This window comes from Oncorhynchus nerka, linkage group LG3 (assembly GCF_034236695.1).
Source record: "Oncorhynchus nerka isolate Pitt River linkage group LG3, Oner_Uvic_2.0, whole genome shotgun sequence".
In the NCBI taxonomy this organism is placed as follows: Eukaryota; Metazoa; Chordata; class Actinopteri; order Salmoniformes; family Salmonidae; genus Oncorhynchus; species Oncorhynchus nerka.
This window is the reverse complement of record NC_088398.1, coordinates 73792373-73818437: the sequence shown is the minus strand read 5'-3', so window position 1 is coordinate 73818437 and position 26065 is coordinate 73792373. Positions and strand designations below refer to the sequence as shown.

General features: G+C 44.2%; 1 pseudogene; it reads left to right on the top strand.

Annotated features, from left to right (window-relative positions):
- Positions 1-1480: 1480 nt before the first annotated feature.
- The window catches only part of LOC115113406 (peripheral plasma membrane protein CASK-like), a 242380-nt pseudogene continuing 217795 nt past the window's right edge, over positions 1481-26065 (top strand).

Below are 26065 nucleotides of genomic sequence, written 5' to 3'. Positions count from 1 at the left end.
GTCACCAAATGGGTATGATCAACTTAGAATGGACAGCAATGTTATAGTAGGAGCAACCACAGAGAGGGAGAGAGACAGAGAGACCAACTGAAAGGAAGTGATTCAAAAACCATCCATAACAAAGCCATCCCCTACAGAGAAATGCACCTGGAGAAGAGCCCCCTAAGCAAGCTGATCCTGGGGCTCTGTTCATAAACACAAACAGACCCCACAGAGCCCCAGGACAGCAACACAATTAGACCCAACCAAATCATGAGAAAACAAAAATATAGTTACTTTGAATGCTATTTGGCCCTAAACAGAGAGTACACAGTAGCAGAATACCTGACCACTGTGACTGACCCAAACTTAAGGAAAGCTTTGACTATGTACAGACTCAGTGAGCATAGCCTTGCTATTGAGAAAGGCCGCCGTAGGCAGACCTGGCTCTCAAGAGAAGACAGGCTATGTGTACACTGCCCACAAAATGAGGTGGAAACTGAGCTGCACTTCCTAACCTCCTGCCAAATGTATGACCATACTAGAGACACATATTTCCTTCAGATTACAAAGATCCACAAATAATTGGAAAACAAACCCAATTTTGACAAACTCCCATATCTACTTGGGAAAAACCACAGCCACAAGAAAAGGGCAACCAGTGAAGAACAAACACCATTGTAAATACAACCCATATTTATGTTTATTTGTTTTCGCTTTCGAACTTAAACTATTTGCACATCATTACAACACTGTATATAGACATAATATGACATTTGAAATGTCTTTATTATTTTGGAACTTCTGTGAGTGTAATGTTTACTGTTAATTTTTTATTCATTATTTCACTTTTGTTTATTATCTATTTCACTGCCTTTGTCAATGTTAACATACGTAGCCCTTACATTGAAATTGAATTGATTTCACTTCACTCTATGTACACAAGTCTTCCACTTAATTAAATACCTAATGAACAGTCAATGCACTACTGCTCTCTGTGATGGCGTTCTAGCTGTGTCTGAGTTTTCAGATTATGCATAATAGCCTTGCTGTTTTCTCATCATCCGAATCGCGTTATTTTACTATAGACTGGGTGCCAGTCTATTTTTGTTTCAGTCAACTTGTTGAGGTCTAGGTTACTCTTTTCCAGGTCTCCCTTTTGACAAAACCAATACACAAAAAGGCTGTTGTTATAGTTATGTTATTATAGTCTCAATGTATTATGCCCATTCAATTGCATAGCATGAGTTTTGTTTGAGTTAAAGAATTCTTAAGCAGGCCTTTAAATGCCAACTAGTGCGTGCTGGGCTGTCTTTCGCACTTTGGATTGGTGCGCCTTCTAACTTGCGGTTCATTAAAAGTGTATCAAGAAACTGCGACAAAAAAACAGACAATACAGCGCTCCCGCTTCGTCATCTTGACTCAAGCACCGTTTCAATGGTGATCCCGGAACGCAGCCGCTCCTGCGGAAGCGTAATGGAGGAGAGCGGAGCAGTTTCATAATAACCTTGGGTAGGAGGAGCTTTGTCATTCTGGAAGCTCTCTAAAAGAGGAGCGACCAATGACTGTATATGAAGGGAGCGACAGAGAGAGGAAAATTGGAGCAACGACAAAGTGAAAGAGAGAGCGAGAGAGAGACAGGCTAGTGATCCCCTGTCCGAATCCCATTTCCAATATATAGTTTTACCTACCTGATCGAGTCGCGTGTGTAAGGGCACCATGCGCGCTTTTCAAGGGCGATAAAACTATATATCATTTTCACCTCTTTTGGTATGTGAAGAATGTACAGTATTCGGATGTTCTTTAGAATAACAGTATTTACAGTAAATAGCTTGTTTTGTTTTTCAACTCAACAAGCTACACAGAGTAGTCAGCTGTAGTTTTTGCAGCGGGTTGTAAAGGCTAAGTGCGTTCTGGACTGTTGAATACCGTGGATCAGCGGGCGGGCACGCAACTCGGGTTGTTTATAACGTTTGACATTCCCACCGTATGCTCCGAGGAAAGTAGCCTAGGTAGGAAACGGGGAAACCCGGGCAAGGCGGGGCCGAACCGCAGACAGCCAAAGGGATTATTGAAGAACTCACGTTGCCTTGAAGCTTCGCCCTGTAGCCGATCCACTCGCAGAGTCGCATCGTTTTGGGGTAACAATATTTTTCCACCCATTGGAATTTGGGGAATCTTTATTCCCAACTACTTGGTGATTAGTCTACGCTTCAAGTAGCCTAGGCTACGGCGAACATAATTAGTTTGTATTTACACCTATTTAACGTCGGTTGTGGTTATTTGCTTTGGAATATACGTTCCAGGACGGATTTGGGGGGAATTGTTTCCCCAGACCCGTTGGACCATGGCGGACGACGATGTGCTGTTTGAAGATGTCTACGAGCTGTGTGAGGTCATTGGAAAGTACGTGTCACGTTGTCTTTTATTGCACGCTGCAGTTACTTTGTATCTCCTTTTTAGCTGTGTGTGTGTGTGTGTGTGTGTGTGTGTGTGTGTGTGTGTGTGTGTGTGTGTGTGTGTGTCTGTGTGTGTGTGTCTGTGTTCGTGTGTCTGTGTGTGTGTGTCTGTGTGTGTGTGTGTCTGTGTGTGTGTGCGCGCGCGCGTGTGACAACATGAAAGGCAGGCACTTCACAGTTCATCATGGTTTAGTGGAAAGTGGACACACACACACACACACACACACACACACACACACACACACACACACTGCATTGGACATGACAGCTGAACTGTAGTGCATATTACCAAGTCTAAATGAAACCATTTAATTCATAGATTTCAATCTCCTGTGCAAGATACAAGTGTCCTCCTAGCATTCCTCTATTGGCATTATCAGCTAAGTAATGACCTGTGTTTTCTTATAGGTATGAGACAATAGCATGTGTCATATACTGACATATTGTCATTTGCAGTTGTGACTAGGCTACATGCAGTTATTGTGGTGATAAAATCTCTTCCTCATTTGCTCACTCTCAAGAAATCTAATTATCTCAGAGCCAGTGAAAATGCACGATTACTTCTCTGTGGATGAATGTATCTTCCCTCTTAGTCTTGTGTTGTAGTTGCTTGCATTTTCCTGCAGTGACACCACCGTTATATTCTATTCTGTTGATTCTGTTGTATTGAGCCTCCTTTCACAGATGCTTGTGGGTACGAGTCTCCCAGTGTAGGAGGACGATGATGAATGACTAGTGGTTCAGCAGTCATGAAGTCCCAATACATTGGAACTCTGTCTGTCTGTCTGTCTGTCTGTCTGTCTGTCTGTCTGTCTGTCTGTCTGTCTGTCTGTCTGTCTGTCTGTCTGTGTGTCTGTGTTTCTTTCTTTCTTTTCAATCCTGGCCTTAGTGATCACTCAGGTGGTTAACAAGTGCCTTTCCCACACGTTAATCATCATATTGACAGGATCAGGTTATGTTCCAAGTGTGTGTGTGTGTGTGTGTGTGTGTGTGTGTGTGTGTGTGTGTGTGTGTGTGTGTGACTATTGTGTGACTATTGTGTGTACTGACTAGGCACTGGGCCTTCTGTAACAAGTTTAGGCAGGCCTGAAACCTGTGTGAGAAATTGAGAAAACACTGACAGGGTCTTGTTTAGGGCCCAGGAAGTACCTGATATTCAGTGTGTGTGTGTATGTGTGTTTGTGACCATGGTGTGTACTGACTGGGCCTACTGACAACCAGTATATCTGGAGGATGAACACACACACACAAACAAACACACAAGGCTGCTACTAAAGGCCAGACACAGTAGGATGAAGTTCACCAAACATACTGGTCAGTTTTGCTTAACTTTTTAAAACATTTATTTAACTAGGCAAGTCAGTTAAGAACAAATTCTTATTTACAATGACAGACCATCCCAGCCCATCCTAGTCTCAGTCCGATCCCAGTACTAGCCCATCCAAGTCCCAGTATCAGCCCATCCCAGTCCCAGCCCAGTCTCAGCCCAGTACTAGCCCAGTCCCAGCACATCCCATCCCAGCACCAGCCCAGTACCAGCCCAGTCCCAGTACCAGCCGAGTACCAGCCCATTCCAGCCCAGACCCAGTTCCAGCCCAGTCCCAGTCTAGTACCATCGCAGTACCAGCCCATCCCAGCCCAGTACTAGCCCATCCCAGCTCATTCCCAGTCCAAATGCCAATACCTGCCCATCCCAGCCCATCCCAGCACTAGCCCAGTGCATCCCAGCCCAGACCCAGCCCAGCCAGACCCAGTTCCAGCCCAGTCCCAGTCTAGTACCATCCCAGTACCAGCCCATCCCAGCTCATTCCCAGTCCCAATGCCAATACCTGCCCATCCCAGCCCATCCCAGCACTAGCCCAGTGCATCCCAGCCCAGACCCAGCCCAGCCAGACCCAGTTTGACCATTATTCCGCCTCCACCAAGCTTTACACCACAAGTTTTACACCACTCCAGCCGACGCTTGGCATTGCGCATGGTGATCTTAGGCTTGTGGAAACCCATTTCGTGAAGCTCACGACAAACAGTTATTGTGCTGACATTGCTTCCAGAGACACTTTGGAACTCGGAAGTGAATATTGTCCCATTCTGTGAACATGTGTGGCCTACCACTTCGAGGCTGAGCCGTTGTTGCTCCTAGACGTTTCCACCTCACAATAACAGCACTTACAGTTGACCGGGGCAGCTCTAGCAGGGCAGAAATGTTAAGAACTGACTTGTTGGAAAGGTGACATTCTATGACGGTGCCACGTTGAAAGTCACTGAGCTCTTCAGTACGGGCCATTCTACTGACAGTGTTTGTTTATGGAGATTGCATGGCCGTGTGCTCGATTTTATACACATGTCAGCAATGGGTGTGGCTGAAATAGCCGAATCCACAAATTTTAAGGGGTGTCCATGTACTTTTATATATATATAGTGTATGTAGGGCCTATATAGATCGGCTTAGCACTGACTGTGTTGCGAATAGTAGGGTTTCTGAGGTGTGCTGTCCTAGGGTATGTGTGTGTGAACGAGATTTAGGTGTGTGTGTGTTTGAGTGGGATTTGGCCTAAGCTCTCATTTTTAGAACACTGACCTTGGACACAAATCCTGTCTGTCTGTCAGCATGTGTGTGTGTGTGTGTGTGTGTGTGTGTGTGTGTGTGTGTGTGTGTGTGTGTGTGTGTGTGTGTGTGTGTGTGTGTGTGTGTGTGTGTGTGTATGTATGTGTCTGTGTATGTGTGTCTGTGTGTGTGTGTGTGTGTGTGTGGCATGTTGCTGTTAGATCCATTCACTCTATCCACCCTGCGGCTATCCCAAGACCAAGTTTGCAGGGGAGTGAGGATGTGGGAGCAGCTACTCTTCCTGGGGTCCGTCAACATTAAGGCGGACCCCAGGTCCGTACAATCTGTACAATCTGAAATATGTACAATCTGTAATGTACAATCTGAAATATTACATGACACTTTACTTTACACAAAACAATGTGTCTGGTTCTCCAAAGCTTTTTACTATGATTCTTTATGTCATTTATCTTTATTTCATAGTATAGTTTCTTCTTCTTTTAATTCAGTTTAGTCACATGTCAATTTGCAGTATATTTGCGAATCGGTTGTGCAGCCAGACTTATTTGCCTTTTTCATTGTGTCTCATCCCTTTCAACCATACCATTTTTAAATTCCTCGTCAATCTACAGGAATTTAACAGTTTTTACAGTAATTTTCTTAATGGGTACGTGCTTATTAGCAACTTGAATAAGCTATTTCATAAATGCGTCAAGTGCAGCATCTGGTTGCTCCTCATTACACACCACAGACCAACAAATATTATTTAGGTCAACAACATAGGAATCACTGCAAAAGTTCTTATATGACCTCTTGTACACTATATTAGGCCCAGCCTTTGGAACTTTGGATAGATATGGCTACTATATTGTGATTACTACATCCGATGGATTTGGATACTGCTTTAAAGCAAATTTATGCAGCATTAGTAAAGATGTGATCAATACATGTTGATGATTTCATTCCTGTGCTGTTTGTAACTATGCTGGTAGGTTGACTGGTAACCTGAACCAGGTTGCAGGCACTGGTTACAGTTTGAATATCTTCCTTGAGTGCGCAGCTTGATGAAAGCCAGTCAATATTTAAATCACCCAGAAAATATACCTCTCTGTTGATATCACATACATTATCAAGCATTTCACTCATGTTATCCAGATACTTACTGTTAGCACTTGTTGGTCTATATATAGCAGCTTCCCACCAGAATGGGCTTTAGGTGAGGCAGATGAACCTGTATCCATATTAATTCAACAGTATTTAACATGAGATCCTCTCTAAGCTTTACAGGATTGTGGTTCTGAATATAAATGGCAACACCTCCACCTTTGGCATTTCTGTCTTTTCTGTAGATGTTCTAACTGTGTATTGCTACCACTGTATCATCAACGGTATTATCTAAGTGCGTTTCAGAGATATATGAATGTATGACTGTCACTTGTTACTAGGAAATTATTGATTTCATTAACCTTGTTTCTTAAGCTACATATGTTAACGTGGGCTATTTTAGCACTTTTTTTGCGATACTTGATTGTTTTCATTACTTTACTGGGAAGCTTAGCAGAAGTAGACATGCTCATGTTATTAATGTTAGTAAAGGGTGAGCTGCACACAATGGAATTCCTACTAGGGCACACCGCAGCAGTGCTAACAGTATAACTCTGGTTTATAGGCACATGACTACTGCATACGATAGCTGTGGGTTCAGCAGAGGCATTCAGGGCAGTTAGAGGGACATAAATTAGGTTAGTTACATTGTGTCTTCCAACCCCCCTGGGATAATGTACATTTTCTGAAGCATTATGACAACTCATCACAATGGTAGGGATTACCTGAGCTGGGCTTGGGTCATTGATAAGTCTCAACGCAGCCTTATAATGCTGTGAAAGGATCCAGGAACCTAAATGATTTGGGTGGATCCCATCCTCCTTATAAAACAAGCTTTGTTTCTAGAAGGTATCAAAATTGTCAATGAATGAATAAAAGTCTGCTGAAATGTTCAATGCCACCATTTAGGGAGGGCACAGGGCCAGATATTATGGGCTGTTTGTTGGTGTCAAGAAGAGACACAATCAGTTCTTTAAAATAAATCTTCAGCTGTTCTAAGAGGCCCTTCATAATGTCATTGAATCGTGAACTATGATAGACTCAATTTCCTGATGCAGCTTTGCTCCAGGGACTGAGACATTTGCTCAGCATTGAACTGCCCAATACAACATCCGGAGAAAGGGATGGAAAGGGAGGGAGGGAGGGAGGGAGGGAAAGGGGGGATGTGTTTGGAATGTGTAAAGGTAGGAAGAGGTCCATTAGTTTGACTCTGAGACGTGCTTTACCTCCAGGCTATAGTCTTTTATAGTCAGGCTTCAGATCGACTCAGAACCCTGTGTGTGGGTGTGTGTCTGGTGGTGTGTGTGTCTGGTGGTGTGTGTGTGTGTCTGGTTGTGTGTGTGTCTGGTTGTGTGTGTGTCTGGTTGTGTGTGTGTCTGGCTGTGTGTGTGTCTGGTGGTGTGTGTGTCTGGTGGTGTGTGTGTGTGTCTGGTTGTGTGTGTGTCTGGTTGTGTGTGTGTCTGGTTGTGTGTGTGTCTGGCTGTGTGTGTGTCTTGTGGTGTGTGTGTGGGTGTGTGTCTGGTTGTGTGTGTGCCTGGTGGTGTGTATGTGTGGGTGAGTTGCATGTTAATGTTTGGACTTTGTGACAGCTCAGGCAAATTGTGTCAGTGCCAAGATGGGCTGTTTTACAGATGGACTGTTTTACAGATGGACTGTTTTAGATGGACAGATGGACTGTAAAATAAAAAGTGTTGAGCTGATTCTATTACACTGCTGTTTAGAACTTCGCCTTTTTTCATTGATGTGGATCTTCTACATGGTACACTCTTACTCACACACACACACACACACACACACACACACACACACACACACACACACACACAGACACACACACACACACACACACACACACACACACACACACACACACACACACACACACACCACACAGACACACACACAGACACACACACACACACACACACACACACACACACACACCACACAGACACACACACAGACACACACACACACACACACACACACACACACACACACTACGCTCACTTTCACTTTCACACACACCCAGTCACACACGCCAGGGTTTCCTTTAGGAAAATGTGGCACCGGACATGTGACCGGCAACATTGACATTTACCGAGAAATCTGCCGGACCTATATGCATTGGGTGTGTAACCTAATTAGGGCGTCCACCCACAGTGCTCAGAATGAAACAAATCACATTTAGATTAAGAGAACATGCAAATTGAGGATGCAAAGATTTGCCGTCCTGCTTACCAAATTCTGATTCACACTTTGAAGATGTCAGAATAACTGTCCACATTGACTTTTCCCCAAATGTATACAACCAGTAGGCCTAGGCTTCATGAAAAAAAATCTGATGCAACAGATCTGAAAATGTATCTTAAAATGTTGATCAACTATTATTTCTTCACATTATAAGCGCAGCAATGCACACAAGTGAATGTTTGTTCCATAATGCAATTAGCAGGAAACCAGTGTCAAAAGGGCGACTCTCACACAAACGGTTTCATGTGGCACAGATTCAAATATCTGTTAGAAATGTAGAAAGAGAGGAGATCTAATAGGCTACTTTGAAGCAAGATCAGACATGCCTCATATGTTTTAAAATGTTCAGGTTTCAAACACTTAAGTAGGCACAGCCTACTGCCGTCAGCTCATTGCAAAGTGGCGTGTGACACGCTGATGAAGCCTGCCTTCTGATGGTTGTTTGAGATGCTGCAGCAGCAGCTCTCACGCTGATGAAACCTGCCTTCTGATGGTTGTTTGAGATGCTGCAGCAGCAGCTCTCACGCTGTCTGACAGATTTACTGCTCCTCTGTATCTGTATGTTGTATGCGTGTGATAAATAAGATATATAATGAATATACTGTAGCCTATACACACACCAATTTAATTCCACTAAATTATGCTAATTAACCTATAGACCGATAAGCATGAGTACATCGGCTGGTATTTCCATCATTCAAGAGGCTAAAACGCCTCATTTCACAGTGGGACTTTTTCCTCTTCTTTTTTCACGCACACACACACACACACACACACACACACACACACACACACACACACACACACACACACACACACACACACAGTAGGCAGTAGGCCATGCAGTAGTCTGAGGCCTAGTACAGGAAACTACAGTAAAATTCAGTGTAGCCCAGCCCAGCTCCGTCCAGCCCAGCTCAGCTCTGTCCAACCCAGCTCCGTCCAGCCCAGCGCTCTTTCAGGCCCAGCTCCGTCCAGCCCAGCTTCTTCCAGCCCAACTTTGTCGAGCCCAGCTCCATCCAAGCCCAGCTTCTTCCAGCCCAACTCCGTCCAGCCCAGCTCTGTCCTGTATCTTAACAGTCTGTGCATGGGCGGCTTCAAAGATACTGAAAAGGCCTTACAACCTGGAATTACAATTTATTTTTGGGGGGGTTGTATCATTTGATTTACACAACATGCCTACCACTTTGAAGATGCAACATATTTTTTATTGTGAAACAAACAAGAAATAAGACAAAAATACTGAAAACTTGAGCGTGCATAACTATTCACCCCCTCAAAGTCAATACTTTGTAGAGCCATCTTTTGCAGCAATTACTGCTGCAAGTATCTGTATTGTCTCTAAGCTTGGCACATCTAGCCACTGGGATTTTTGCCCATTCTTCAAGGCAAACGGCTCCAGCTCCTTCAAGTTGGATGGGTTCATCTAGTGTACAGCGATCTTTAAGTCATACCACAGATTCTCAATTGGATTGAGGTCTGGGCTTTGATTAGGCCATTCCAAGACATTTAAATGTTTCCCCTGAAACCACTCAAGTGTTGCTTTAGCAGTATGCTTAGAGTTATTGTCCTGCTGGAAGGTGATCCTCCGTCTCAGTCTAAAATCTCTGGAAGACTGAAACAGGTTTCCCTCAAGAATATCCTTGTATTTAGCACCATCCATAATTCCTTCAATTCTGACCAGTGTCCCAGTCCCTGCTGATGAAAAACATCCCCACAGCATGATGCTGCCACCACCATGCTTCACTGTGGGGATGGTGTTCTCCGGGTGATGAGAGGTGTTGTGTTTGCGCCACACATGGCATTTTCCTTGATGGCCAAAAAGCTCAATTTTAGTCTCATCTGACCAGAGTACCTTCTTCCATATGTTTGGGGAGTCTCCAACATGCTTTTTGTCAAACACCAAATGTGTTTGCTTATTTTTTTCTTTAAAGTGGTCCTATGGACAGATACTTCAATCTCCACTGTGGAGCTTTGCATCTCCTTCAGGGTTATCTTTGGTCTCTTTGTTGCCTCTCTGATTAATGCCCTCCTTGCCTGGTCCATGAGTTTTGGTGGGCGACCCTCTCTTGGCAGGTTTATTGTGGTGCTATATTCTTTCCATTTTTTAATAATGGATTTAATGGTGCTCCGTGGGATGTTCAAAGTTTCTGAATTTGTTTTATAACCCAACCCTGATCTGTACTTCTCCACAACTTTGTCCCTGGCCTGTTTGGACAGCTCATTGGTCTTCATGGTGCCGCTTCTTTGGTGGTGCCCATTGCTTAGTGGTGTTGGAGACTCTGGGGCCTTTCAGAACAGGTGTATATATACTGAGATCATGTGACAGATCGTGTGACACTTAGATTGCTCACAGGTGGACTTTATTTAACTAATCATGTGACTTCTGAATATAATTGGTTGCACCAGATCTTATTTAGGGGTTTCATAGAAAAGGGGGTGAATACATATGCACGCACCACTTTTCATTTTTTTGTCTTTTTTTTTCTCACCAATTTGGACAATTGTGTGTGTGTCCATTACATGAAATCCACATAAAATCTTTTTATATTACAGGTTGTAATGCAACAAAATAGAAAACGTTTCCAAGGGGAATGAATACTTTTGCAAGGCACTGTATTTAACAATATCCTCACTGTGGGTTTAACAGTGGGCCTTGTCCTTTACCACACAGTGAAGTGAGTCTACTGTACCTTCATGTGAATAGAGTGACTTGCTTTTGCATTTTTATATATTTAGTCAGGGACTCGGGGCTTTAAGAGCCAACATGACATCATGTGTGTGCAGGGTGTGGGCAGGAGTGTGTGTGTTTGTGTGTGTGTGTACACGTTGTACTATACTTGTGAGTACCAGAAGGTCTCATGGAACAGTAAACCAGCAAACATTCAGGGAAATTAGGACATTTTGCCAGTCCTCACTTGTAGAAAGGCTATTTTATGCTTAAGGGTGTGTGTGTGTGTGTGCGTGCGTGCGTGCGTGCGTGCGTGCGTGCGTGCGTGCGTGCGTGTGTGTCTGCGTGCTAGAGACACTGACCCATGCTAGGTGAAGGGTTTGATGTTAGCTTGGGTTAAACAGTGTAATGGAAGAGCACAAGTGCATTAGCATCAGTGTGGCCAAAGGCAATACAGTATGAAGATCAACTTCTCCAATAGAAATCAAATCCTTGATCACAATTTTAGGTGATGTCATGGCGACATGTGCAGAAACACACTGCCCATGTGCAGGCCGTCCAATCAAAGGCACTCCTTTAATATGAAGTTGTTTTGACGAAAATGAAAACATGTCAGTTTGTCACTTTCACGAGGTTGGAGTAATAACATGTTCAATTACTTAAGACATTGGCTTTAATCCAGGTTGTGCCTTTAGATTTCGAGAAAATGAACAACTAAGGAAGAATTTTACACTTCTCTCATTGACTTCTCAAACCCCAATCCCCGGCCTGGTCTGTTTCGCAAGCGTTCCTTGGAAGCGTTCTCAGGATGTTGCACAGCTCATTGACAGATGTCACTATTGGGGACCAGAGCCTCCCACTCTTTGGTACTGGGATCCAGAGGCCCTGGCTGACAGTGTGGAGATAGTCACATGATAGCTAAGAAAAATCCCACGTATATTGCATTGATAAGAATGAACATTTCTTGTGTTGTGTATGTATTATTTGCCACGCACACCCAAATAGCATCCACATATTGGATTTGATTGAATATGGGCCCTAGCCTAGACCTCAGGAGAGACCAAAATCCTGAATGTGTGTCAAGCACAACCTCTCCGTTGGGGTTTTCTGAGGGGATAGGAGAAGGAAATCTGCTGAGAGGGTAGTTTTAGCATGCACAATTACCCATAGACGCAAGCGCAGTGTTCTCACATTCAGCTCTGAAATATTTACCCCTCTTGTCAAGCCCATGAAAACATAGCCTCCTGCAGCTCTCAGTGTGCAGCAACAAGTAAAATGCTCCTTCCAGCATTTTCACACATCCCTCTGAGGAACAAATCAGGAACATAACAATGTGGCGTTCTTCCCATTCCCATCATAACATTTGAGACAGTCTGCCAGTTGGCTATGTGATTTAGCTTAGCAGCTAGCTTAGGAAGCCAGTGTAGTCTACTGAGACCCCCCTTCCCCTGTCGCTAATGCTACTGTTAGCGACAGCAGCACTTTTTCAGGTCACTAACCCCAATGCTTCATTATAGATAACGGCACAAACTGTCTGATTGCTTTTCCCTGGCATGATCGGAATTTGGAATTGTAATTTTCCGAGAGGTCTCTCTCCGAGACACTGTCTTTGGTTTGCGTTCCATCTCAACTGACAGCAGTCTTTTACAATAACATCACACGACGAGGTAGGAGGCGACAGGCCTGTGTCCTAATATTGTGAGATGTTTTTTACTCCCTTGTCTGCTGAGTGAAACTTGAGCTTTTTAGTGCATCATAGTGCATTCTAGTTCAGTGGAGGTAAAGAGAGGAGATGTAGAGGGAGGGACACGGATTACTATAATGAAGAGATGAAGGATGGGCCATTGTCACTGATTTAGACCAGTGAATCATGGCAGAAGGTATCAGGCAGAGACCGAGGAGTAGGAAGTCCAGGAGGCAGGAGTGGGACAGGGGGCAGTAGCTGACTAGTGGTGGCTTTTCAGCAACCTGATGGTCTGGAGGTAGAAACTATTGGCCAGTCTGTTAGTTTTGCCATGATGCTCCTATACTGCTCGCGTCTGAGTGATGGAAGCGGGGGAGAACAGGCCATGGCTCGGGTGGCTGAGGCCCTTGATAATCTTCTTGGCCTTCCTGTGACACCTGGTGTTGTCAGTGTCCTGGAGAGGAGGCAGTGAGCACCCAATGTGGCGTTCGGCTGAGCTTACCACCCTCTGTAGTGCCTTGTGGTCAGCAGTAGTGGAGTTGCCGTACCAGGCTGTGATACTGCTCAACAGAATGCTTTCGATGGTGCTCCTTTAGAATACTCTGACGGCCCTCTGACACATGCCAAATGTCTTCAGCCTCCTTAAGTTGAAGAGTCGCTGTTGTGCCTTCTTCACCACGGTGTACGTGTGGTTTGACCATTTAAGCTCCTCAGAGATGTGTATGCTGAGTAACTTGACGTTTTTGACCTGGCACCACGCCATCAGAGTGCCTACCTCCTCTCTGCACGCCATCTCGTTGTTGTTGGTATTCAGACCTACTACTGTCGTTTTGTCAGTGAACTTGATGATGGCGTTGGAACTGTGTGAGGCCACACAGTCGTGGGTATACAGGAGTACAGGAGGGGACTGATGATGCATCCTTGTGGGCCCCCCGTGTTGAGGATCAGTGTGGAGGAGGTGAACCAGTTGCATAGAGTTCAGTCCCAGGGCCGTGAGCTTTGTGGTGAGCGTAGAGGGCACTATGGTATTGAAGGCCAAGCTGTAGTCAATGAAACATCATCCTCACATATGCATTGTTTTTGTCCAGGTGCGTGAGGGCTGTGTGCAGTTCAATGGCGATTGCGTCATCCATGGACTTGTTGGGGCAGTAGGCGAATAGGAGAGGGTTGTCTGTGTGTGACTGTGTGGTCCAGAGACTGCAGGCACAGCAGGTCCTGTTGTCTGACCAGATGACTCGTTCATTAATGCATTATTAATTCATGACCTTCCAGCTGCACTCAGAGTGTGTCATACGTGCAGAATTAGTCAACAAGCAGATCACCCATATACCAGGAGGAGAAGGTGGGGAATGAAAACACACACACACACACACACACACACACACACACACACACACACACACACACACACACACACACACACACACACACACACACACACACACACACACACACACACACTAGGGCTGTCCCAGTTTAAGAAACATGAAATGGGGGAATATTTACTGGTTGCTCAGGAGGTAAAGGGGAAGTCAGTTGTGTTGAATACATTTGACTAGTTGTGGAAAATGCTGGAGAAGGTAAGGATCAAGCCCAGCGTGCCAAACATGTGCTGTCAGGTTACAATATCATTTGTAACAGTACAAACAACACTAAATACATTATAACATTACATTATTTTTTTTGTAAACCCTTTGTTACAGCAAAGACTAAAAACAGTCGCATTCATTCGTTAATGCAATTTCCCAAATGGAACGGATTGTTTATTGTTTGCGCTAATTATTCAGGTTCGCTTTATTGTTTTATTTTGAAACTAAAATGCTTCATTGCATTTCAAATCATGAATGACTTGTATGCTGTGTGACATGAACGAATGAATGACTGATTGATAGATACAGTTCTGTAGTCTATATAAGTAGCCTATTGAAATATAGGCCCAAGTAAGTCAAGGTATTCATACTTAACAGGATGTGCTTTTAGGCCTACAGCTCGATGGTGGTTATACAAGGCCGCTATACCAAGCCTACTAATGATAACGACATTACTTATTATTATAATGAGGATCATAATAATAATAGTAATAATAACAATAAGAAGGAGATCAAGAAAAAGGAGGGTTATTATTAGAAGAAAAAAAATTCAGACAATTTGGAACAGTGTAAACAACACTAAATAATACCAGAGATTCTAATAGATTCTGTTCTAATAAAATGTTTTTTTTAAAACACGTGTAAAGCCATTATTACAGCATTGCAAAGAATCTGTGAAATTGTTTATCCGACATGTGGTTGCATGAGGCTTGGTGCTTGTAGAATCAGTAGGCTGTTTATCCGACATGTGGTTGCATGAGGCTTGGTGCTTGTAGAATCAGTAGGCTGTTTATCCGATTGGTGCAGAATCAGTAGGCTGTTTATCCGACATGTGGTTGCATGAGGCTTGGTGCTTGTAGAATCAGTAGGCTGTTTATCCGACATGTGGTTGCATGAGGCTTGGTGCTTGTAGAATCAGTAGGCTGTTTATCCGACATGTGGTTGCATGAGGCTTGGTGCTTGTAGAATCAGTAGGCTGTTTATCCGACATGTGGTTGCATGAGGCTTGGTGCTTGTAGAATCAGTAGGCTGTTTATCCGAGTGGTTGCATGAGGCTTGGTGCTTGTAGAATCAGTAGGCTGTTTATCCGACATGTGGTTGCATGAGGCTTGGTGCTTGTAGAATCAGTAGGCTGTTTATCCGACATGTGGTTGCATGAGGCTTGGTGCTTGTAGAATCAGTAGGCTGTTTATCCGACATGGGTTGCATGAGGCTTGGTGCTTGTAGAATCAGTAGGCTGTTTATCCGACATGTGGTTGCATGAGGCTTGGTGCTTGTAGAATCAGTAGGCTGTTTATCCGACATGTGGTTGCATGAGGCTTTGTAGAATCAGTAGGCTGTTTATCCGACATGTGGTTGCATGAGGCTTGGTGCTTGTAGAATCAGTAGGCTGTTTATCCGACATGTGGTTGCATGAGGCTTGGTGCTTGTAGAATCAGTAGGCTGTTTATCCGATGGTTGCATGAGGCTTGGTGCTTGTAGAATCAGTAGGCTGTTTATCCGACATGTGGTTGCATGAGGCTTGGTGCTTGTAGAATCAGTAGGCTGTTTATCCGACATGTGGTTGCATGAGGCTTGGTGCTTGTAGAATCAGTAGGCTGTTTATCCGACATGTGGTTGCATGAGGCTTGGTGCTTGTAGAATCAGTAGGCTGTTTATCCGACATGTGGTTGCATGAGGCTTGGTGCTTGTAGAATCAGTAGGCTGTTTATCCGACATGTGGTTGCATGAGGCTTGGTGCTTGTTAGGCTGTTTATCCGACATGTGGTTGCATGAGGCTTGGTGCTTGTAGAATCAGTAGGCTGTTTATCCGACATGTTTGCATGAGGCTTGGTGCTTGTAGAATCAGTAGGCTGTTTGCATCCGTAGAATCAGTGTGGTTGCATGAGGCTTGGTGCTTGTAGAATCAGTAGGCTGTTTATCAGTGGTTGCATGAGGCTTGGTGCTTGTAGAATCAGTAGGCTGTTTATCCGACATGTGGTTGCATGAGGCTTGGTGCTTGTAGAATCAGTAGGCTGTTTATCCGACATGTGGTTGCATGAGGCTTGGTGCTTGTAGAATCAGTAGGCTGTTTATCCGACATGTGGTTGCATGAGGCTTGGTGCTTGTAGAATCAGTAGGCTGTTTATCCGAATGTGGTTGCATGAGGCTTGGTGCTTGTAGAATCAGTAGGCTGTTTATCCGACATGTGGTTGCATGAGGCTTGGTGCTTGTAGAATCAGAATCCGAGTAGAGGCTTGGTGCTTAGAATCAGTAGGCTGTTTATCCGATGTGGTTGCATGAGGCTTGGTGCTTGTAGAATCAGTAGGCTGTTTATCCGACATGTGGTTGCATGAGGCTTGGTGCTTGTAGAATCAGTAGGCTGTTTATCCGACATGTGGTTGCATGAGGCTTGGTGCTTGTAGAATCAGTAGGCTGTTTATCCGACATGTGGTTGCATGTAGGCTTGGTGCTTGTAGAATCAGTAGGCTGTTTATCCGACATGTGGTTGCATGAGGCTTGGTGCTTGTAGAATCAGTAGGCTGTTTATCCGACATGTGGTTGCATGAGGCTTGGTGCTTGTAGAATCAGTAGGCTGTTTATCCGACATGTGGTTGCATGAGGCTTGGTGCTTGTAGAATCAGTAGGCTGTTTATCCGACATGTGGTTGCATGAGGCTTGGTGCTTGTAGAATCAGTAGGCTGTTTATCCGACATGTGGTTGCATGAGGCTTGGTGCTTGTAGAATCAGTAGGCTGTTTATCCGACATGTGGTTGCATGAGGCTTGGTGCTTGTAGAATCAGTAGGCTGTTTATCCGACATGTGGTTGCATGAGGCTTGGTGCTTGTAGAATCAGTAGGCTGTTTATCCGACATGTGGTTGCATGAGGCTTGGTGCTTGTAGAATCAGTAGGCTGTTTATCCGACATGTGGTTGCATGAGGCTTGGTGCTTGTAGAATCAGTTTTTATCCGACATGTGGTTGCATTGCATGAGGCTGTTTATCCGACATGTGGTTGCATGAGGCTTGGTGCTTGTAGAATCAGTAGGCTGTTTATCCGACATGTGGTTGCATGAGGCTTGGTGCTTGTAGAATCAGTAGGCTGTTTATCCGACATGTGGTTGCATGAGGCTTGGTGCTTGTAGAATCAGTAGGCTGTTTATCCGACATGTGGTTGCATGAGGCTTGGTGCTTGTAGAATCAGTAGGCTGTTTATCCGACATGTGGTTGCATGAGGCTTGGTGCAGTAGGCTGTTTATCCGAATCATGTTGGTGCTTGGAATCAGTAGGCTGTTTATCCGACATGTGGTTGCATGAGGCTTGGTGCTTGTAGAATCAGTAGGCTGTTTATCCGACATGTGGTTGCATGAGGCTTGGTGCAGTTGTTTAGAATCAGAGGCTTGGTGCTTGTAGAGGCTGTTTATCCGACATGTGGTTGCATGAGGCTTGGTGCTTGTAGAATCAGTAGGCTGTTTATCCGACATGTGGTTGCATGAGGCTTGGTGCTTGTAGAATCAGTAGGCTGTTTATCCGACATGTGGTTGCATGAGGCTTGGTGCTTGTAGAATCAGTAGGCTGTTTATCCGACATGTGGTTGCATGAGGCTTGGTGCTTGTAGTAGGCTGTTTATCAGTAGGCTGTTTATCAGTAGGGCTGTTTATCCGACATGTGGTTGCATGAGGCTTGGTGCTTGTAGAATCAGTAGGCTGTTTATCCGACATGTGGTTGCATGAGGCTTGGTGCTTGTAGAATCAGTAGGCTGTTTATCCGACATGTGGTTGCATGAGGCTTGGTGCTTGTAGAATCAGTAGGCTGTTTATCCGACATGTGGTTGCATGAGGCTTGGTGCTTGTAGAATCAGTAGGCTGTTTATCCGACATGTGGTTGCATGAGGCTTGGTGCTTGTAGAATCAGTAGGCTGTTTATCCGACATGTGGTTGCATGAGGCTTGGTGCTTGTAGAATCAGTAGGCTGTTTATCCGACATGTGGTTGCATGAGGCTTGGTGCTTGTAGAATCAGTAGGCTGTTTATCCGACATGAGGCTTGGTGCTTGTAGAATCAGTAGGCTGTTTATCCGACATGTGGTTGCATGAGGCTTGGTGCTTGTAGAATCAGTAGGCTGTTTATCCGACATGTGGTTGCATGAGGCTTGGTGCTTGTAGAATCAGTAGGCTGTTTATCCGACATGTGGTTGCATGAGGCTTGGTGCTTGTAGAATCAGTAGGCTGTTTATCCGACATGTGGTTGCATGAGGCTTGGTGCTTGTAGAATTAGTAGGCTATTAAACAAACACATAAACAGGCAACAGAAGCAGGATCTGTCTTATTTCTGTATAAGGATGATTTATAAAGCCAGGCACATTTAAGACATCGGCTATTGATTATGGACCTAATTAAGTTGGGGTTTCCTCTCTACTCACTATTCAAAGTCATTTAAGGCAAGAGCAGTTTTCTCGTCCCCTAACTCTGCTGTTCTCAACACCAATATGCTGGTTAACTTTGCTATTATGCACATAGCAACATGGTCTAGGAAAAGGTGCCAATTTAACTGTGGACTGATGTGTTTCAGAACCGCGGACAGCGACCGCTTTCCGATGCGGGAGAAAGCTCATCTGTTATAAAATAAAATACAATTCTTAGCGTCGCACCATTGTTCTTACGTAATTTAACCAAATACAATTTCAGTAGCACATGTCTTAGATTGATGGACTGTGCCATCCCCATAGCTTCCACAATGGATTAGTTCACTCAGACAGGTGTCTTGTACACCATGAATATATATATATATATATATATATATATATATATATATATATATATGCTACTGCTCAACTAAAGAAATCTAAGTTGACCAACAGCCTAAATCAAATCAAATCAAATCAAATATTATTTGTCACATACACATGGTTAGCAGATGTTAATGCGAGTGTAGCGAAATGCTTGTGCTTCTAGTTCCGACAATGCAGTAATAACCAACAAGTAATCTAACTAACAATTCCAAAACTACTGTCTTATACACAGTGTAAGGGGATAAAGAATATGTACATAAGGATATATGAATGAGTGATGGTACAGGGCAGCATAGGCAAGATACAGTAGATGGTATCAACAGTATATACATATGAGATGAGTATGTAAACAAAGTGGCATAGTTAAAGTGGCTAGTGATACATGTATTACATAAGGATGCAGTCGATGATATAGAGTACAGTATATACGTATGCATATGAGATGAATAATGTAGGGTAAGTAACATTATATAAGGTAGCATTGTTTAAAGTGGCTAGTGATATATTTACATCATTTCCCATCAATTCCCATTATTAAAGTGGCTGGCGTTGAGCCTATCGACCGAACAATCGACCAGTCGACTAAATGGGGTCTGCCCTAACACACACAAAATCAAATCAAATTGTATTGGTCACATACACATATTTAGCATATGTGTATGTTATTGCGGGTGTAGCTAAATGCTTGTGTTCCTAGCTCCAACAGTGCATTAGTATCTAGCAATTTACAATAATACACACAAATATAAAAGTAAAATAATGGAATTAAGAAATATATAAATATTAGGACGGGGCAATGTCGAAGTGGCATTGAGTAAAATACAGTAGAATAGAATACAGTATATACATATGAAATGAGTAAAACAGTATGTAAACATTATTAAAGTTACCAGTGTTCCATTATTAAAGTGACTTGTGATTCTATGTCTATGTATATAGGGCAGCAGCCTTTAAGGTGCAGTTTTGAGTAACCGGGTGGATGCCGGCTAGTGATGGCTTTTTAACAGTCTGATGGCCTTGAGAAAGTAGCTGTTTTTCAGTCTCTCTGTCCAGGCTTTGATGCACCTGTACAGACCTTTCCTTCTGGATGATAGTGGGGTGAACAGGCCGTGGCTCGGGGGGTTGATGTCCTTGATGATCTTTTTGGCCTTCCTGTTACATCGGGTGCTTTAGATGTACTGTAGGTCAGGTGATGTGTTGTGCAGACCGCACCAGCCTCTGGAGAGACTTGCGGTTGTGGGCGGTGCATTTGCCGTACCAGGCGGTGATACAGCCCAACAAGATGCTCTTGATTGTGCATCTGTAAAAGTTTGTGAGGGTCTCTGGGGCCAAGCCACATTTCTTCAGCCTCCTGAGGTTGAAGAGGTGCTGTTATGCCTCTGCTGTTGCACCTTCTTCACCACACTGTCTGTGTGGGTGGACCATTTAAGATTGGAAACGATGTGTACACCGAGGAACTTGAAGCTTTTCACCTTCTCCACTGCGGTCCCGTTGATATGGATAGATGCGTGCTCCCTCTGCTGTTTCCTGAAATCCACAATCAGCTCCTTTGTTTTGTTGATGTTGAGGGAGAGGTCATTTCTGTGGCACCACTCCGCCAGGGCCCTCACCTCTTCCCTGTAGGCTGTATCGTCATTGTTGATAAACACACACACACACACCATGTCTCTAAGGACAACCCCCTCCCAACCCCATCTGCTGTCTGTCTCTATCCCTGCTGTCTGTCTCTATCCCTGGTGTCTGTCTCCATCCCTGCTGTCTGTCTCTATCCCTGCTGTCTGTCTCCATCCCTGCTGTCTATCTCAATCCCTGCTGTCTGTCTCCATCCCTGCTGTCCTTCCCTGGCTCAAACATTGAGATCAATCGCCCCTCTCTCGTGTCCTGCCTCATCGCACCTCGGCGAACACTCAGACTTTGTCGCCTCATCCATATGGAGAAACTGACATCCTCATTAGGGACCAAAGAGTCTTTTTTCCCTTGGAGTGATTCTAGTGGTGTCTGACTCAGAGTAAAACAGGGCAAGACATACATCTGTCCAAGCAGCTGATGCAGCCAATGATATTTTAGGAATACATTTCTCTCCCTCCTTCCTTCCTTCCTCCCGTCCCGCTCTCTGTTTATTTTCTTTTGCTTTCATTTCTGGTGGGCCCTTTGACCCTTAACTAATTTCCTCCTTCCCTAAACACTCAGTAACCTGGGTAATGTCCTTGGCCACGCACACACACACACACACACCCAAGCTAACCTCATGAGGAGTCATTTTCAAGAAAACCATCTCTTTTTAGGATTCCATTTGGAGCTATAATTCCTCCAAAAAACACAAAATACCATCCATACAACCCACCATCTTTATTTTTTAAATGTTACCTTTATTTAACTCGGCAAGTCAGTTAAGAACAAATTCTTATTTTCAATGACGGCCTAGGAACAGTGGGTTAACTGCTTGTTCAGGGGCAGAACGACAGATTTGTACCATGTAAGCTCGGGGGTTTGAACTTGCAACCTTGCGGTTACTGGTCCAACGCTCTAACCACTAGGCTACCCTGCCGCCCCCATTCTCATTGACAGGGCTGTATTAGAGCATGTTGAGAGCTTCAAGTTCATTGGTGTCCACATCGCCAACAAACTAACATGGTCCAAGCACACCAAGACAGTCGTGAAGAGGGCACGACAAAACCTATTCCTCCTCAGGAGACTGAAAAGATTTGTCATGGGTCCTCCAGCTGCACCATCGAGAGCATCATGACTGGTTGCATTACTAGCTCGTATGGCAACTGCTCGGCCTCCTACCGCAAGGCACTAAAGAGGGTAGTGGGTACTAGAGGTCGACCGATTATGATTTTTCAACGCCGATACCGATACCGATTATTGGAGGACCAAAAAAAGACGATAATGATTTTTCGGCCAATTTCTAAATTTGTATTTGTAATAATGGCAATTACAACAATACTGAATGAACCCTTATTTTAACTTAATATAATACATCAATAAAATCAATTTAGCCTCAAATAAATAATGAAACATGTTCAATTTGGTTTAAATAATGCAAAAACAAAGTGTTGGAGAAGAAAGTAAAAGTGCAATATGTGCCATGTAAGAAAGCTAACGTTTAAGTTCCTTGCTCAGAACATGAGAACATATGAAAGCCGGTGGTTCCTTTTAACACGAGTGTTCAATATTCCCAGGTAAGACGTTTTAGGTTGTAGATACAATAGGAATTATAGGACTATTTCTCTCTATATGATTTGTATTTCATATACCTTTGACTATTGGATGTTCTTATAGGCACTTTAGTATTGCCAGTGTAACAGTATAGCTTCCGTCCCTCTCTTCGCCCCTACCTGGGCTCGAACCAGGAACACATCGACAACAGCCACCCTCAAAGCAGCGTTACCCATGCAGAGCAAGGGGAAAAAACACTCCAAGTCTCAGAGCGAGTGACATTTGAAACGCTATTAGCGCGCACCCCGTTAACTAGCTAGCCATTTCACATCGGTTACACCAGCCTAATCTTGGGAGTTGATAGGCTTGAAGTCATAAACAGCGCAATGCTTGAAGCGAAGAGCTGCTGGCAAAACGTACGAAAGTGCTGTTTGACTGAATGCTTACGAGCCTGCTGGTGCCTACCACCGCTCAGTCAGACTGCTCTATCAAATCATAGACTTAATTATAACATAATAACCCACAGAAATATGAGCCTTAGGTCATTAATATGGTCGAATCCTGAAACTATCATCTCGAAAACAAGATGTTTATTCTTTCAGTGAAATACGGAACCGTTCCATATTTTATCTAACGGGTGGCATCCATAAGTCTAAATATTCCTGTTACATTGCACAACCTTCAATGTTATGTCATAATTACGTAATATTCTGGCAAATTAGTTCGCAACGAGCCTGGTGGCCCAAACTGTTGCATATACCCCGACTCTGCGTGCAATGAACGCAAGAGAAGTGACACAATTTCACCTGGTTAATATTGCCTGCTAACCTGGATTTCTTTTAGCTAAATATCCAGGTTTAAAAATATATACTTGTGTATTGATTTTAAGGAAGGCATTGGTGTTATGGTTAGGTACACGTTGGAGCAACGACAGTCCTTTTTCACGAATGCGCATCGCATCGATTATATGCAACGCAGGACATGCTAGATAAACTAGTAATATCATCAACCATGTGAAGTTAACTAGTGATTATTATTGATTGATTGTTTTGTTTTTTATAAGGTAGGTTTAACGCTAGCTAGCAACTTACCTAGGCTTCTTACTGCCTTCGCGTAACAGGCAGGCTCCTCGTGGAGTGCAATGTAAAGCAGGTGGTTAGAGCGTTGGACTAGTTAACTGTAAGGTTGCAAGATTGAATCCCCGAGCTGACAAGGTAAAATCTGTCATTCTGCCCCTGAACAAGGCAGTTAACCCACCGTTCCTAGGCCGTCATTGAAAATAAGAATGTGTTCTTAACAGACTTGCCTAGATAAATCGGCCAAATCGGTGTCCAAAAAACAGATTTCCGATTGTTATGGAAACTTGAAATCGGCCCGAATTAATCGGCCATTCCGATTAATCGGTCGACCTCTAGTGCGTACGGCCCAGTACATTACCGGGGCCAAGCTTCCTGCCACCCGGGACCTCTATTCCAGGCGGTGTCTGAGGAAGGTCCTAAAAATTGTCAAAGACTCCAGTCACCCTAGTCATAGACTGTTGTCTCTGCTACCGCACGGAAAGCGGCACAGGAGCGCCAAGTCTAGGTCCAAGAAGCTTCTAAACAGCTTCTAACCCCAAGCCATAAGACCCCTGAACAGCGAATCAAATGGGTTCCCAGAATACTTGCATTGCCCCCCCCCCTTTGCCGCTGCTATAGTTGTAAAGTCACTGTCTCACATTGTGTGACAAGATCCCGATGGAGTGCTGTGGCTGTGTCATCTCCTGTGACTGGCCTAGCTGTTTACATCCTCTGACATTTAAAAAATATACTTTCATCGTTTTTCATGTTCTCGTATCCCAAAAAAAGTCCCAACGTTTCTCTATTCTGGTGAATATATTACTACGGGCCATGTGTATGTATTTGAGTTCCTGTGTGCTTTTGTGTGTGGTGTGTGTGTATGTATTTGAGTTCCTGTGTGCTTTTGTGTGTGTGTGTGTGTGTGTGTGTGTGTGTGTGTGTGTGTGTGTGTGTGTGTGTGTGTGTGTGTGTGTGTGTGTGTGTGTGTGTGTGCGCGTGTGAGTGTGCGTGTGTGTGTGTGTGTGCGCGCGCGCGCGACTGTCACTACGAAAATGAAATACTTTGATTTACTTTTGTGTGTGTGTTTCCTGAACTAATAGCACTGTTCCAGTCTTTATGGACACTGTACATTATTGAGCACAGTGAGAGAGACCGGGGAAAAAAGTGTGTGTGTTTGCAAATGTATAAAATTTAAAACTATAAGACTCTAAATTAAGCTCAGTTGCATCCTATTTCCATTGATCATCCTTGAGATGTTTCTACAACTTCTACAACTCGGATTCCAACTGTGGTAAATTCAATTGATTGGACATGATTTAGAAAGACACACATCTGTCTACATAAGGTCCCACAGTTGACAGTGCATGTCAGAGCAAAAACCAAGCCATGAGCTCGAAGGAATTGTCCGTAGAGCTCAGAGACAGGATTTTGTCGAGGCACCGATCTGGGGAAGGGTACCAAAACATTTCTGCAGCATTGAACGTGCACAAGAACACAGTGCCTCCATAATTCTTAAATGGAAGAAGTTTGGAACCACCATGACTCTTCCTAGATCTGGCTGCCATCAGAAGGGCTCTACAGTATAACAATCCTATTTCTGTGCTGTACTTCCTCACTCTCTGTGGAGCGAGGCCTATATTCACTCTGTGGAGAGAGCCCTATATTCACTCTGTGGAGAGAGCCCTATATTCACTCTGTGGAGGGAGCCCTATATTCACTCTGTGGAGAGAGCCCTATATTCACTCTGTGGAGAGAGCCCTATATTCAATCTGTGGAGAGAGCCCTATATTCACTCTGTGGAGAGCCCTATATTCACTGTGCAGGGAGATCTGAATTCACTCAGTGGAGAGAGCCCTATATTCACTCTGTGGAGGGAGCCCTATATTCACTCTGTGGAGAGAGCCCTATATTCACTCTGTGGAGAGAGCCCTATATTCACTCTGTGGAGAGAGCCCTATATTCACTCTGTGGAGGGAGCCCTATATTCACTCTGTGGAGGGAGCCCTATATTCACTCTGTGGAGAGAGCCCTATATTCACTCTGTGGAGGGAGCCCTATATTCACTCTGTGGAGAGAGCCCTATATTCACTCTGTGGAGAGAGCCCTATATTCACTCTGTGGAGAGAGCCCTATATTCACTCTGTGGAGGGAGCCCTATATTCACTCTGTGGAGGGAGCCCTATATTCACTCTGTGGAGAGAGCCCTATATTCACTCTGTGGAGGGAGCCCTATATTCACTCTGTGAAGAGAGCCCTATATTCACTCTGTGGAGAGAGCCCTATATTCACTCTGTGGAGAGAGCCCTATATTCACTCTGTGGAGGGAGCCGTATATTCACTCTGTGGAGAGAGCCCTATATTCACTCTGTGGAGAGAGCCCTATATTCACTCTGTGGAGGGAGCCGTATATTCACTCTGTGGAGAGAGCCCTATATTCACTCTGTGGAGGGAGCCCTAAAGATTACTACTCTTAATAGTCTAAAGGTCAATTCAAGTGGTGGGTAATCTCTCCTCAGCCTGCAGTCCTCTGGTTCTTCCGCATGTTTTTACTTCTGTGTGGATATTATTCCTGGTCATGGTTGTCACTTGCTGAGGAGCAGAGTGGCGAAGGAGATCTCGACTATCCTTGTCTTAGCTTTCGTTGTGGCTGGCCAGGTAAATATCACAGTAACCACTAGCCAGTAAGCACAAACTATTGAACAATGGCACTATTACAATAATGCAACCAACCAAACCATATTACTCTCTTGAACAGTTCACAAGCATGTGCAGTCAATTAAAGGGTTTATTTTC